Consider the following 16,305-nt stretch of genomic DNA (forward strand, 5'->3'; position numbering starts at 1 on the left):
AAGGCTAAGTGCAGCCAGATAGATATTTACTACAATAGGACCTTTTCATTTTGAACTCAGAGAACGGTGTTTGCTCTCATAAGATACAAAGGATAGCAGTGGGTAAGGGATGTTTTTTAAGAAACATGAAGGCAATTTTGGCTATGACTTAAAAAGTTACAATGGATCTACAAATGGTTTCCTGGGGTTAGAATAGAACAACAGAGTTGCAAGGAACCTTGGAGGTCTTCTTCTTCTACACTCTTTCCAGAGCCTCAACATCTTTTTTACATCGTGGTGACCAAAACTGGATGCTGTATTCCAAGTGTGGCCTTACCAAGGCATTATAAAGTGGTATTAACACTTCATGTGATCTTGATTCTATCCCTCTGTTTATGCAGCCTAGAACTGTGTTGGCTTTTTTGGCAGCTGCAGCACACTGCTGGCTCATATTTAAGTGATTGTCCACTAGGACTCCAAGGTCCCTCTCACAGTTATTACTGCTGAGCGACGTACCACCTACTATACCTGCACATTTGGTTTTTCAATGTTCTGCCTCTAAACATAACTGGTCCCTGAAAACATCTGTTCATTTTATCTTCCATATAGAAAGGTGCACATTTTATTTAATAATAATTTTATTAAAAATTTTGATTACAGTAGTAAGACAGTACAAGTTAAAAAAGAAAGAAAAAGGGTGAAAAGCAAAGAAAAAAAAAACTTTAAAAACCCAAAAAGTAACTTCCCATCCCATCACAAGTATAAATTACTTCACTATCTTTTCACCACCTCTTAATTAACAAATACAAAAGTTTTCATCCCATAACTCATTTTTTTTTACTATAGATAAATCCAATAAGCAATGTCTTCTCCAATACATGTATCAGCAAAAAGACCAGAGTCTTAAAATAATGTTAATTAATATAGGGTATATAAAATTCATCATTCCACATCTCAAATCTTAGCTGTAGGCAAATCCACATTTAAAAGTCATAAAGCTGTCTCAATATCCTAATGCGAACAAAAGATTAAAATTTAAAATGACAAAAAAAGGAGAGTTTCTCCTTTAAAGAAAAGAAACTCACAAATATCAGTTAAAGTAGAAAAACAGTTAAAGCCAATTTAAATGCTAATAGATTAGAGATATTTCCTTACTTAAACACAGAAAAAGAATGACCAAGCAGGACAAAAATGCAGTGGGAGCAGAAGTGGTTTCCAACTTCCAGCTGACTTCCGTATTGAATTTCTTTGTGGGAATTTGGGAGGGACCATCAGAAATCTCCCTTCCCTTTCCTTCTCAGCAGGTAAGTAAGTGACTGCTGCTGGATGGGGGAGGGGGGCTAGCGATTGCGAGACTGGCTGGGAAACTTGATTGTTGATTGTCTTATAATGTCTTCAATATCAAAAACAATTATTCTTTCCCACAAATATGTCAGGCTCCAAGTACTGCACCCATTATAAATCGAACTTTGAGGCATTGCTTTTCCTCAAAGAACAAATTTATTTAGATACATCATCTTGGCACTATTGGTGAAAAGCCAGTACTAAAGTTCCCAGGCTCTTCACCCCAATATAAGTTTCAGTTTCTAAAGTTTCCAAAACAATCGGTCACATTGTCCAACCAAGACGACAGCTGGTTGCTTAGCACTTCTCTCTTCCTCCGGTCAGTGAGCCATTGGATTGTGCATGACTCATTGGCTAGTTATGCTGTGGTGACTGAAGACTCCATCTTCCTCCAGCTCAAAACTGTGTCAGACTGAATTAACATTAGAACACCCCAGGATACAAACAATCCCACACTCCAGTAAAATTCAGGGTTGACAAATGCATTATTTAAAATTACAAAGTCTCAATATCCAATATTCCAAAAATATTCTAATATTCCAAAATCCAATATTTCAACGTTTTTGAGTCCTTAAGACTCGCCATTTAAGACTTTCTAAAGACAAAACCGTGTCTTGCTTTTTGATGTTTTTATTAAATTCTAAATTTAATTAAAATTCATAATTACAAAACTTATAATTATAAAAATACATCTTCATTTTCTTGCATAAAGAATTGAAGCTATTCAGTACTCAATGGAACTGCATCTACATGGAGAGAAGTATGCAGTGGAGTACCCCAGGGCTCTGTTTTAGGCTCAGTGCACTTCAACATCTTCATCAATGACTTGGACGAGGGGATAGATGGAGAACTCATCAAATTTGCAGATGACACCAAGCTGGCAGGAATAGCCAACACTCCAGAAGATAGGCTCAAGATACAAAAGGATCTTGACAGACTTGGACATTGGGCACTATCTAACAAAATGAAATTCAACAATGAAAAAAGCAAGGTTCTACATTTAGGGAAGAAAAACAAAATGCACAGGTACCGTATATGTGATATCTTGCTCAATAGTAGTAACTGTGAGAAGGATCTTGGAGTCCTAGTGAACAACCATTTAGATATGACCCAGCAGTGTGCAGCAGCTGCCAAAAAAGCCAACACAGTTCTGGGATGCATAAACAGAGGGATAGAATCAAGATCACGTGAGGTGTTAATATCACTTTATAATGCCTTGGTAAGGCCACACTTGGAATATTGCATTCAGTTTTGGTCGCCACGATGTAAAAAAGATGTTGAGACTCTAGAAAGAGAGCAGAGAAGAGCAACAAAGATGATTAGGGGACTGGAGACTAAAACATATGAAGAACAATTGCAGGAACTGGGTATGTCTAGTTTGATGAAGAGAAGGACTAGGGGAGACATGATAGCAGTGTTCCAATATCTCAGGAGTTGCCACAAAGAAGAGGGAGTCAAACTATTCTTCAAAGCACCTGAGGATAGAACAAGAAGCAATGGGTGGAAACTAATCAAGGAGAGAAGCAATTTATAACTAAGGACAGTTAGAACAATTAATAAGTGGAACAACTTGCCTGCAGAAATTGCGAATGCCCCAACACTGGAAATTTTAAAGAAGATGTTGGATAACCATTTGTCTGAAGTGGTGTAGGGTTTCCTGCCTGGGCAGGGGGTTGGACTAGAAAACCTCCAAAGTCCCTTCCAACTCTGTTATTCTAAGTTCTAAGTTCTATTCACCCAGTGTATTCCTAAATTTATCGTTCTGAAAATGTCCAACTTTTTTAAAGCAATAAATAGTCAATTTCCAAAAATTGTTAGCAAGTGAAATGTAAACTTAACATCCTTTATGGCTGGAGCAAATATGGCAAATTCATTCAGGTCTTGATTCTTCCACCTTCTGGAGATTGCTGCTTTACAATCTCCACATGAGAAGCTATTATATGGAGCACAGCTTGGGCAATCTCGTGTCTTCTCTTTATCCAGAGAAGTGGATAAAGTCTTCTCCTTCCAGTTGAAGGAGCCAATGTACTTTATTTGGCTGTACACCGCCCTGAGTCCACTAGGAGAAGGGTGGTATACAAATTTAAATAAAATAAATAAAAATAAAATAAATTTATTATTTATTTATCAGTTCAATTTATATATGCCACCCTTCTCCGGAGACTCAGGGCGGCTTACAATGCATTAAGCAATAGCCTTCATACTTTTGTATATACCTGCTTAGTAGGGCTTTTTGGCCCCCCCTGAGCAATGTTCTATTTTATACAAAGTCAGCTTATTGCCCCCACAAACTGGGTCCTCATTTTACCTACCTCGAAAGGATCGAAGGCTGAGTCAACCTTGAGCCTGGTGAGAATTAAACTCGCAGTAATTGCAGGCAGCTGGCAGCTAAGTGTCATTTCCTTGTCTTTTGCCACAAATCTTCACAAATCTTCACTCTGCCATTATTCCCTAGAAGAAACAGAAGCAGAAACAGAACACATTTTCTTCGGATGTGGTCTTTCCCTTTCCATTCTAAGAAAGCTTGCCTCATTTAACACTGGTGAGAAAAAAAAAATCTCTACTTTCAACTACTTTTCCTTTTCAGTCTCTTCCTTCCTTGCTGTATAGAAAGACACTGCAAACAATCACAGAAAAGCAGAAAAAGGATATGATATATAAAGGATATAAAAAGAGCTGTGGTGGCGCAGTGGTTAGAATGTAGTACTGCAGGCTACTTCTGGTACAATTTTATTAAATCCTTGGTATTTTTCAAGCAGATAGGTACAGCTTTGTATTCCCAAATTGTGATTTTTACCAAATTATTGTGAGTGTGTGTGGCCAGGAGTTAGTGAAAAGGAGATTTAACTGGGTTAGCAACTGACTAGCTCAAGTGTCTGGTATGTCCAGAGCAGGGGTGAAATCCTCCCGGATCGGGTGATCTGGTAGCGATTGTGCCGGGTGGTTCAGCAATCCAGTAGCAATGGCAGAGCAAAACTCCGCCTACCCACCTGGGTGTTGTTACTTCCTGATTTTAACCAGGAAGTAATGTGTTCTTTACCTTCTGTGCATGTGCGTGCACTTCTGAACCAGTAAGAAAGGTAAGTAGATTTCACCCCTGGTCCAGAGTCACTGTGTGTTTAGGACCACAGTCTTAATGAAATCATGGAGCAAAGACTGCCCATTTGAAAACTCTAAACTGTAAAGGAATTGTTTTCAGATGATGCTCTGCAGAAACTCAAAAAAATATTATTATTTCTTCAATGAGAAAACGAATAGTATTAGACTTATTTCCTTGGACAGCCATACTCTTTGCTAAAAAATACCCACGGCTGAAAATGTATTTTAAAATATCCTCAAGATGCCTGGCCAGTGCTGTGTGTAAATTCAAAAATCTTCCCATCAGATATTCCTCACAACCTCTCTAGCTTTCAGATACTGTTTTGTTAGGCAGATCAGTAGGAAAAGTGTTTCCTTATAGTTGGGTATCTTGAAGCTACTGACTTTACCTATTTTTAATGTGGACTCAAATCACCCAGAGCTGGGAAAATGTCTGTATCTGAAATTTTATGATACATCAATAAATCTAAATTTTACTGATACTATTGATTGTTCTAATTCCACTTCGTCCTCTGGCAACAAGATACACTTTGATTTACAATATCTCTGCTGCTTTAAGCAGGCCATAGTTATTTATTATATGCATTATTTTACCAGTTGGTACTGCAGAAAATAAATATGTCTAAAGCTCTGTAGATCCTTTGGGCTAAAGTTTATTGTTGCCTGAACATCTCTATTTCACTGGACTCCAGCTTGTGATATATCTGAATCTTGAATGCTGTATGATAGAATACTCTTGGCGCCATATTGTACCCCTATTGATTCTAGCAATCTTCGCACTGTTAGCTGGGATTAAAAATAGCAAGTGGCAGTTAGAGCAATTTATTTCTAACAAGCCTTCATGATATCTTATCAGTGCAGCTGTTAGTCTGTTTTTATGTTGGGTATTGATTTGCATTTACAGATGATTCCTCCCTCTGTGTTTTATCATAAATAACATATTGATCCATCACCGGTACGTATATGATGACATAATCCATTTAGGATATATTTAGAATACTGACCTTGGTTTTTAAAAGAAATGTAGGGCAGTGTTTTATAGGTCCTTAGAGAAAACATGATAAGAGATAGTGAGCAATGTTTCTCAACCTTAGTGACTTTAAAATATGTGGACTTCAACTACCAGAATTTTCCAGCCAGAATCCAGAATTCTGGGAGTTGAAGTTCACTCATCTTAAATTTGCCAAGGTTGAGAAATCCTGTTCTATCACATCTGTAACATTCGGGCTAAGTCTGGCCCCTAAATCTAAGACTAAGAAGAGCTTCTAGGCCAGTGATGGTGAACCTTTTCGTACTTTCAGCACCAAGTGATGAAAAGGGAGCACTTAGCGCATGAGTGTGCGGTTCGCGTCCGTGTGAGGGTCATCAGGACTGTTACCAGGAAGAGGAGCTGCCCAGGCGGCATGCGCGCGCTGGATATGGTACTTCTGGTTTCCGGCGCGCACATGCACACTGGCCAGCAAGTCTTCTGGTTACGCATGCTCACGATGGAAAATGGAACACCAGCTCTTCTGGTTTCTGACACTTTGGGTACACGAGCCATAGGTTCGCCATCACGGTTCTAGGCTAATCATGGGTTTTCTGAAGACTGGGAAAGAGACCATTTTGGTGGGTACAGAATATTTTTCCTGCTTGACTCCTATCCTTTTTCCCCAGGAGTGAAGTGTCACATTGAATAATGGCCTAAATCTACTGATCAGCCCTAATGGCTATTCTTTAAAATAGTTTAGATTGCCCCAAGGTTTAACACTCTTTGATGGCATGGAAAATTTGTAGAGCATATTGTGGAAATGCTCATTGCCCTATATTGGGGATGCAAAGCATGGCTCTTTGGAGCTCCCTTTGGACATGTGATGCGACACCTGGAAAAATACGGCATCTTTCACTTAATCTTCCAGGGAAAGATTGAAGGCAAATGAGGTCCAGGCAGAAAAAGAATATCATAGATTCAAAATCTAAGGGATTGGTTTGGACAAAACTCAGCAGCACTTTTTCATGTGACTGTTGATAAAAATAGGATCGCCAACAAGATTGCCAATGTCCAATGATGGATATGACAGAAGAAGAAGACAGTTCCTTCCATTTTGGCCTATACTTTGGGGGGAACTGGGGGGGGCGGCGGTGCATTTTTGAGGAGTAAAGGGCAAAATGGCATCCTCAAAATATGCCATGATTACACTCCTTTAAGAATTTCAAATTGACCCTTCCCCAGTTTTCTTTTATTTTTGCAGTATAAAACTCAAGAAATATTTAATCTCATAAAATCTACCAAATCTACAACTCCCAACTTTGAAAAACTCACCTGATCAGTTTATCTGTTTTTGTTTCTGTTGTTTTTTTGTCATCTGCTGCGTTTTTCTTAATCAATAGTTGGAGTTATAATTTTGGACAACAAAACCTCAGGAACATTCCTTTCTGCACATCAAGAACAAACAAAAAAAATCTGTATATTAGTTTTCTTATGGGTAAGATTTTGTTATTAGGAACCAGCACACAAATATAGAAAGTTAAAATGTGAAACAAAAGTTAATTTTAGAGTGTGAACCTTTCCACGTCACCCAAAGCTTAACATTTATATGCCCTTAGTATAGTCTATATTATCATATCACATTGTTATCAGAAATATTTCAACCATGATAAATCTAATGACGCATGTGGAACAGCTTCTGTCTCACATGCACATTATATAACTGTTCAAACACAATTTAAGTTAACAACAACCCCTGCTTGAAATTCTTCAGACAGTTTCACAGAATGTATAAAATACAAGATGATTATTTATAGAGGCACCTGACCAGTGGAACTAAGAATGACAGCATTAGACAGAAAAGAAAGCTTTTCACAAGTCTGATCCATCATTATTAATTATATTTTCTTAATAATAAGAATGTGGAACTTTTGGTTTGCCAGAGAGATAGTTATCAAAAGCCTGATTCAGACATTGAAAGATTAGTACTTCATCACAATGATTAGCATATTTGTTGAATGATTCTTATCTTTTAATTTTCTCAGTAATATTTTACAGAAGTGTGGTTATTAAGTGGTACATACTGTATATGTTAATATTTAATGTCACACTGTTTTATTTAGTTTGTATAGCTGCCCTTCGGTTATTGTATGTACCTTGCCTCTCTCAAATATCCTTGGAATACAAATATTCCTTTTTATAAAATGGGTATACTGGAATTATAATAGAAAGTCAGTCAATTTCTCTCTGAATGCAGCCTACAAAGGTCAGATAAAGATTTACACCTAACACTGGATGGTAGTTTTCTTCTTTCCACTGAAGTTTTCTGCATGTTTTCCAGAACTGCTACAATCTAAAGATGATCTGGAAACATAGATACAATAAATGGAAAAAGGTGTCTCTTTGACCTGTTCATATACAGCATTAATTTGTGCCTTGTTTAATCATGGTTTGTGAACAATCCACAAAGGCATGATTTATATTAGGAATGTTTTGAAACTTCAAATGGGTGATTTGGTTTAAATGAGATTTGACCAAATAACTTTTTTGAGTCAAACATTTGAAGAAAATGGCATTGGCTGGTTGAATCAGACACTTTCAAATGGATCTGAAAAACTGCAAAGATGACTTGAATACTCAGTGGATTTTCTGACTTTGCCGAGTCCCAAATATTATTATGTATTTTCTGCCACAATATTGAAAAACTAGTTAGATAACTTAGTGTTGAATAAAATATAAGTTTGTTGAAAGTGAACGAATAGCTAGACGGTCCATTTTTTAACTATTCTTAAATAAAGGGCCAGGTGGCTCAGCAGACTGAAAGCATTGTGATTAACACCAGCTGTCTGCAATTACTGTAAGTTCGAATCTCACCAGGCTCAAAGTTGACTCAGCCTTCCATCCTTTCTAAGGTAGGTAAAATGAGGACCCAGTTTATGGGGGCAATAAGCTGACTTTGTATAAATATACAAAAGTATGAAGGCTATTGCTTAACACATTGTAAGCCGCCCTGAGTCTCCGGAGAAGGGCGGCATATAAATCAAATTTAAAAAAAAAAAACCAAGTGCCAACCAACAATAAATTTTTATATTGTTCATTCTCGATACCATCATTCTCTTTCCTTGACTGTATTCTTATTTTTTATTTCTTTTCTATTTTTCTATTCTTTAATTTTTCTTTCTGCTTTTCACTCTTTGTATTATTACATTTTATCTTTTTAATTCTAATGTTTAATAAAAATATCATTAAAAGAATCTAAGCCACCTCTTTGTATTTTAATGTCACAGTTTGATGTGAGAAGAATTAAATGGCTTCCTAAGAACTGGAAATTTCAGTCAAATGTAATAGCTCAACTATTTCAATGCTAGGTAAAATGTGGGAATATCTAGTTTGATGAAAACGGTGAGACTCATGGTTCAAGTGATTTGTTATAAGATCATTATTATCTGAATAATAATGCTGAACATGGGCCAAGAAAATTAATGATGAGGCAAAAAGTAACAATGATGTGAGGTCCTTGAATACAGTCTGCAATAGGGGTGGACTGTGGGGGGTTCAGGAGAACCTCTAGCTAAGATTCTGTGCAGTTCAGAAAACCCCCAAATCCCACTCCTGGCTGGCTACCAGAAGTTCAGGAAGGCCAGAAGGGATGCCATTTTCGCCTTCCTGGAGGCTTGAGGAAAGCCTCCGGAGCCCGGGGAGGGCAAAAATGCCCCATCACCGTGGTGCAGGAGGGCTAGTAGGCCATGCCCACCATGGCCAAGCCCACTCAGCAACAGGGCAGAGAACCCCTTGCTAAAAATTTTGAAGCCCACCCCTGGTCAGCAAAGCTATCTGTAACAAAACCAACAGTCACATTGTTAGTAGAACTGATAGAGGAAGCCTCAATGAAAAATCAACTATTTAGTCAATATCAAGCATAAATTCTCCAAAGACTAGATGATATAAAGAAAGATCTATTGGAACTGTATATTTATGTGGACTCACATAGCTTTTCAACAACTGGTCTTCAGAACCTGAAGGAACAAATCTACCAACCCCAAGCAACTAACTCTGACGTGTCTAAGCCCCTTTCTCCAAGGAACTTGCATCTACTTTACAGCAATTCTGCAAATGTTCTGACTTTCAAATGGCATCATGTGTGAGAAGCAACTTTGAACAGCTAATGTGGAGAAATAACAATGGAAGTCAAAATGAAATCAATCATATGGCTAAGAGTGTAATGAATTCTAGAGAGCTACAAATACATGATCAAACATGCGTAAAATATGTAACTCATTCCAAAACCCATCACTCAATCATTAAAATTCAAGAGGAACCTGTAATGCAAAATAATTTAACATATTTGCTCTTTTTTTTTAATTTGATTTATATGCCGCCCTTCTCTGGAGACTCAGGGCGGCTTACAACGCATTAAGCAATAGCCTTCATACTTTTGTATATTTATACAAAGTCAGCTTATTGCCCCCACAAACTGGGTCCTCATTCTCTTCATTCTCAAAGGCAAAACTGAAAACATATAAGAAGCCATTCCTTAGGGAATGATTTCCAACACCCAGAAAGAAATATTTTGATATTTTGGAATATAGCAGAAGGGGGTTGCAAAAAGAATGAGCACCTTATTTCATTCCTTTTTACAAAATGTTATATAAATGTTATATATTTTTACACCAGATATGAAGTATAGTTGGTGGATGTCCCAAAGGTGCTTTTTCAAGAGGCAATCTGACTTCTTTTGTTTTTCCTTGAAGACATTTTGCTTCTCATTCAAGAGGCTTCTTCAGTTCTGTAACTTCAGAGCTGAAGAAGCTTCTTGAATGAGAAGCAAAATGTCTTCAAGGAAAAACAAAGAAACTCCAGTTACCTCTTGAAAAAGCACTCTGGGGACAGCCATGGCTTAGATGACTACGAATCTCCGTAGACATACAGCTAGTGGATATTTTTCATTGCAGACGACCGCCATGCCAAAAGTGGAATCACTATCCTAATTTTTATCAAATTATGCTCAGCTACATCTGTTCCTGTCATAGGCAATCAGTCGGGTATTGCTATTAACTCCCAGATAAATAATCACCTTTTAAAATTAATTAATGTTTGGCTCTCCCACCCCCACCCCCAATTCTGGATGGGTTTTTCCCAACCTAATTACCATTGGGACCTATTTGAGGACTGTAGCTATAGTATTTAAATTAGGGCATCTACTTAGATTCTCAGTACCAAATTGCTTTTGGCAAGAATGCAAACATAAGCCCTGATAACGAAGCTCTTTCTGGATATGTCAAGAAAGCTGGTTCAAATTTATTATTAAGATCGTTAAATGAGATCAGAGAATCCTGCTCAAAGAAGGAATGGTTACAATACCAGCCAGAGGTTATCCCAATTACATTTTAATTTGTTTTTAATTTTAATTCATTTTAATTCGTTTTGATTTAAATAGTGTGTGACTGTTATTCTCAGGTTAAAGTCACATTTTGGTAAGGTTAGGGATCAAGTGCAATCAATTACATGATAACATCCCTTAATCTCCCTTCATGTATCACAGACTTGAAGGGCGTCTTCCAATCAGATGACAGGGATCATTCTCCCTTCATTGCAAGACTAACTTTCGAAACTTTGGGAAATTGTCATGAGAACAAAAATGTTAGGATTACCAATGGTAATTTCCAAAAAAGGTTATCAAACCTGGTTGATGTGGTTGCTTCACAATATTTTTAAAACAACTCTTGGTTTCCCAGTTTAAACAATCCTTATATATTCCCAACATAAGAATTCCTTCCACAATCTGATATTTAAAAGTGCAGGTTTAAAGAATTGAGCTGGGATGAAGAGAATCCATGTTCACGTCCCTTCCAGCCATGGAACTCATAAGAAGAATGTGGATGTTAATTATTCCAACCGATCCCATCTCACAAACCTATAAGAGATATTTTATATTGAGTAATAAAGAAGTATTTTGAGCTCTCAGAGAAAGGGTGGGAGATAACTGCGATAGTGACAATGAATTGCAATAAGGGTGATGTTGATGGGGATCATAGTACTCCTGCAAATTCCTTTACCTTCTGCTTTACCTCAAGTATTTCTTCAGCGTTTATGAAAAGATTTTTCTTGATCCATGGCTTGCTTTTACTATTGTCAGTAAATCCTTCTCTATCAGATTCCTGCTATTTGTCAGCAGTAGCCTAAGAGAAATCAGAAAATATCTTTTATATTTATTTTCAATACTTCTGAACCTTTGTGCACTAAATATGCCTGTGGATGTGTGGAAATAACTTTGAATTTATAAAGATGGGCTATTCAGTGAGTATAACTTGTTTCTATAGTGTCTTTCAGAAGGCATCTTTATAGATGACCGGAAAATTCTTGAACATTCGCTTATTCTCTATCTCTTTCTGTCTCTGTTTGTCTGTCTGTCGGTCTCTCTCTCCCTCCCTCCCTCCCTCCCCTCAAATATATATAGGAAACTCAATACATTTAGGGAGATTGCAAACAATATTTTGCACAATGCTTTTAGTCTGCTGAGCCACCAGGCCCAATTATGGGCCTGGTGGCTCAGCAGACTAAAAGCATTGTGATTAACACCAGCTGTCTGCAATTACTGTAAGTTCGAATCTCACCAGGCTCAAGGTTGACTCAGCCTTCCATCCTTTCAAAGGTAGGTTAAATGAGGACCCAGTTTGTGGGGGCAATAAGCTGACTTTGTATAAATATACAAAAGTATGAAGGCCATTGCTTAATGCATTGTAAGCCGCCCTGAGTCTCCGGAGAAGGGCGGCATATAAATCAATTTTTTTTTTAAAAAAAAACACCAGTTGAAATTATGCAGAGGTACTGACAAATTCCAGTTTAATAAAACATGTGAACAAAAACTGCATATTGATAGAATCTCAAAAGAAAAAAAAATACATATATGCATCCAAGAGCCATAACCCATAAAACCAAAGCAGGAATAAATATCTTGTTCTAATACAAAAGATTGCTTGGAAATGAACATTAACACTTGTTAATGTTTCTTTAAAAAGAAAGGGTGATACACTGAAAACAAATTAGACTCAAACAAGAGCATGCATAGTTTAAAAAGAACCAACACTAACAGGCCTTTTTAAGAAAGGGTCATGGCTGACTGGCTCCTAAGTTCTTCAGTGGCTGTGTTCACGTATAATGCTGAGCTGGGATATTTTTATCGATAGCTTATGGAGCTCACTCTAGTAGCCTGGCTCACAATTAAGAAAATTAGCAAAAGAAATTAGCACGACGTGTGATCCATACTACTGATAATGAGTTTATTTCTGGATAGGATTTCAGAGGATTAGGAAAATCAAGAGATCATGAGGCTACTTATTGCTGTCCTAGATACTGTAGTCCAGGAAAGGACGTCTGAAAGAATACAAGCTTTGTGCATTCCTATATTCAAAGATGAAATGGGCAGTGCGTAGGATGGGGGAAATTCGTCATGAATGAAAATCCACTTGAGAACCAATTAGATCTGGCAAGAGATTGTTTTTTCATTAGAGTGCCAATGAGGATGCCCTGGTGAGTAATTAATCCAAAGTCACTCAGTGAGGTCTATAGTCAATGGAGATTTGGATCTCCTGAGTCCAAATTTAAAATCTGGACTACTAAATTCTGCTGGCATTTATGTGACCAATCAAATGGCTTCCAATCACTTGCAATATACAACCAACCAACCAACCAACCAACCAACCAACCAACCAACCAACCAACCCAGTGTTGTTTCTGTCCTCATGTATCTTTCTTCAATTATGATCACCTGGTCGATTCTACGATGGTTACTCATTGCAACCTCAGCTAGTGAGTGTGCCAGCAAAATGGTATCTCCCAAAATTGAGCTACTGAGAAAAAAAGAGAGGCACTCATGGAACACTTTTAGACTATCTAGTCTGGTTACCTAGTGTTCTGACCTAGGCGTCCCCAGCAGCACGAAGCCGAGTCCTCATCCCGATAAACCCCTTTTATTTAATTTACAGTAAATTTCTCTCCAGCAAAGTCTTTCCTCTCCCAGTCTTTCAAGATAGTTCACAAATACCGATCTTTATCAGGCTTGGAGAGTGGCCAGGCCAATATCTTTCAGATGCCATAATACTTGGCAAGAATGCAATAATGAACTAATTGTCTGCTGCAAATGCCACTCCCCTTTCACTCCTCTTTTATTCCCTCTGGGAGGAGCCATTCATCGTCCACCTGTGGCTTTATTCCCAAGTTGACACTTGTTCTTTAGCTGTTCCCTTCATCTGGCAACTCTGCACATACTCACACTGGGAACAGGCTCCAGCTGTTTGTCTGCCTCACTGATGTCTGACTCCAAAGGCAGCTGATAACTGGTAGATGGTCCTGGTCCTCTCTCTGCCTCCGACGCAGAGCCCTCATCAGAGCCTTCCCCAGACTCCAGGACTGGCCCATGTTCCTCCCCAACCTCCTCACTATCCGAATCTGATGCTAGATCCACTGGCTGCTGGCGGGCCACAACACCTAGAGATGACTGATAATTCTTCTTGTAAAATATCCAGGGTGTAGGTTAGATAATGGGCCTTCTCTGGCAACCTCTCCCCTGATATATCTACAATGTTATTTTATTCACATACAGTACCTGAAGCAAGGTAAAGTGGTATCGTTTCAGTGATATATAAATTAAAGAAAAATATTTTTTTATACTTATCAGTAGTTGCTAGTTTACCAATGAATTTGCTACTATAATGTCAACAATATTGTAGAATGTATTATTGGAACATATCACAAAATCTCTGCCATAATAAGATGAAATTCTGCATCCCTTGATTGGTAGAAAAATTTTATCTTTTCCAAAACAGATAGATTACATGTTTCGGATAATCATTCCTTAACAAGTGGAATAATATCACTTTCCCCATTTCTTAATATACCATATTTTTCAGAGTATAAGGCACATTTTTTTCCCTCCTAAAAGAGACTGAAAATTTGAGTGCGTCTTATACTCTGAATGTAGCTTTTTCGAAGCTTTTTTTCAGCCCTAACAAGGTGCTAGTGAGTGAAGCGATCTCCGTGGTTTGCCTGCTTTTCTCATTGCTTCTCTCTCCAAAGATCAGTTGTGCTTTAGAAGCTGTTTTTTATCCCAAGCAGGAGATAAAAACCAGCAAACTAATGTGCTGAAGCTGACCAGACTAAGAATGCTAGCCAGATGAATACCTGGTAGGCAGAATTACCCCCCCCTATTTTCCTCCCCATAAGCTGTGTCTTATACTCTGGTATGTCTTATACTCCGAAAAATACGGTAACTCTTTTTGTCATCACCTCCATATTTTGTACAACCACAATATCTGATAAGCATTGAAATTCCAAAGTACTTGGGTGTACAAACTTTTGGCTTGCCTGGGCTGCATTGAATGAAGAGAATTGTCTTGGGCCACATATAAAATATATAATGTAGTCAGTGTATTATAAACAACAAACTTACTGTTAAAAGTTTATGACCTTGTGAGGCAGCCTTACTAGCAGTCTAGGGCTACATGAGGCCTACAGGCTACAGTTGAACAGCTTTAGTATATATATTAACATTTAAAAATTTAAATATTTTCTGATAAGTGTACAAATATATATTAACACACAATACCCAAAACATACTAAATAATCACTTGATCATGAGTGTTAGTATGTCCTCAAATTTCTTACACCTCCCGCATAAACTCCCCCCCCTTTATTTATCATTTTAAATACATTCTTGGCAGTGGTGGGTTTCAAATTTTTTTTACTACCAGTTCTGTGGGTGTGGCTTGGTGGGCGTGACAGGGGAAGGATACTGGAAAATCTCCATTCCCTCCCCACTCCAGGGGAAGGTTACTGCAAAATCCCCATTTCCTCCTGATCAGCTGGGACTCGGGAGGCAATGAATAGATGGGGGCGGGGCCAGTCAGAGGTGGTATTTACCGGTTCTGCTACCGGTTCTCTAGAACTGATCAGAACCTGCTGAAACCCATCTCTGATTCTTGGGGAAGTATTTTTAGAGAGTCCAATATGCCCTATATACATTTTTGTTGATGGATCAACTTTAAACTCAAATGGGTAGACATTTTAAACATGGACAAAAGAACGGGAATATCTGACAAAGCCACAGCATGGATTTCAGAAGAACATATTTATTTGCAAGTCTTCCATTTTTTCAGTACAGATCCGGGGTGAGTTTCCTCATTGCCTTCAGGCAACCTAGAACAGCTTTCTTGGGTAGAGAGAATATTTCTGCTGCAAAGATTGACTTTGGATCCAAGCCATGGCTGGCACGTTAACCAAGGAAATATTGGGAGCGCTAATAAGATCAAATAGAAGATAAAGAAGTAAAAATTCTTTATGTTTATGAGTTTATGAAATGCTGTAGAGTATAGGATCTAGCTCAGAACAGCCAAATGAAGATATAATTACAGATTAAACATATACTTATAAAGAGTATAATTAAATAAAAGAGAGATGAAATTTCCATAACTATTTGTGACTCAGATAGAACAAATATTAATTAAGCTCAGCTTTTCCCTCTGATATCTCTTAGCTGGGTGCCCAAATTCATTTTATGTGTTACAAAATAACTTTGTAAACATTTCTAGTCTCTATACTAGAGTTCATACCAATATTTTTGTGCCTAATAGTTTCGCTTATGAATGGAAGAACAATAACAACAGAATAAATAAAGGATTCTTTTTAAAAGAAAAAAAAACCCATTGTCAATTGTGCAACTGTTAAAAGGGGAATAACCAATTTAATCAATAGAAGTCAGTTGCTTTTTCTTTTCTTTTCTTTTTAAAGACATGGCTGTCAAATTACAAGCGCTTTTGTTTTTGTAGATGTAAGCAAAGCAGCTTGTCTTACTAGCGTCTCAAGTAAATCTTGGCATTGGGAAGTGCATTTTCCATCAATGCTTTCATCAAAATGGAATA

The 16,305-nt window shown here is 37.7% G+C and overlaps 1 long non-coding RNA gene across 2 annotated transcripts in view; it reads right to left on the reverse strand.

Moving 5' to 3' along the window:
* Positions 1-655: 655 nt before the first annotated feature.
* Positions 656-16,305, reverse strand: part of LOC117668344 (uncharacterized) — a 32,358-nt gene continuing 16,708 nt past the window's right edge. Inside the window, exons 1-4 of one of the 2 annotated variants that reach the window (XR_004592255.3) lie at positions 11,072-11,128; positions 6,725-6,837; positions 3,636-3,774; positions 656-2,608 (exon numbers count right to left, since the gene is read on the reverse strand). This is a non-coding gene — a long non-coding RNA (uncharacterized LOC117668344). Of the gene's footprint in view, positions 2,609-3,635; positions 3,775-6,724; positions 6,838-11,071; positions 11,129-16,305 lie in introns of those variants that run through there. The other variant, XR_009620137.2, reaches the window with a different exon arrangement.

Source organism: Pantherophis guttatus, chromosome 3, assembly GCF_059756535.1.
Source record: "Pantherophis guttatus breed Tessera chromosome 3, ASM5975653v1, whole genome shotgun sequence".
Taxonomy (NCBI): Eukaryota; Metazoa; Chordata; class Lepidosauria; order Squamata; family Colubridae; genus Pantherophis; species Pantherophis guttatus.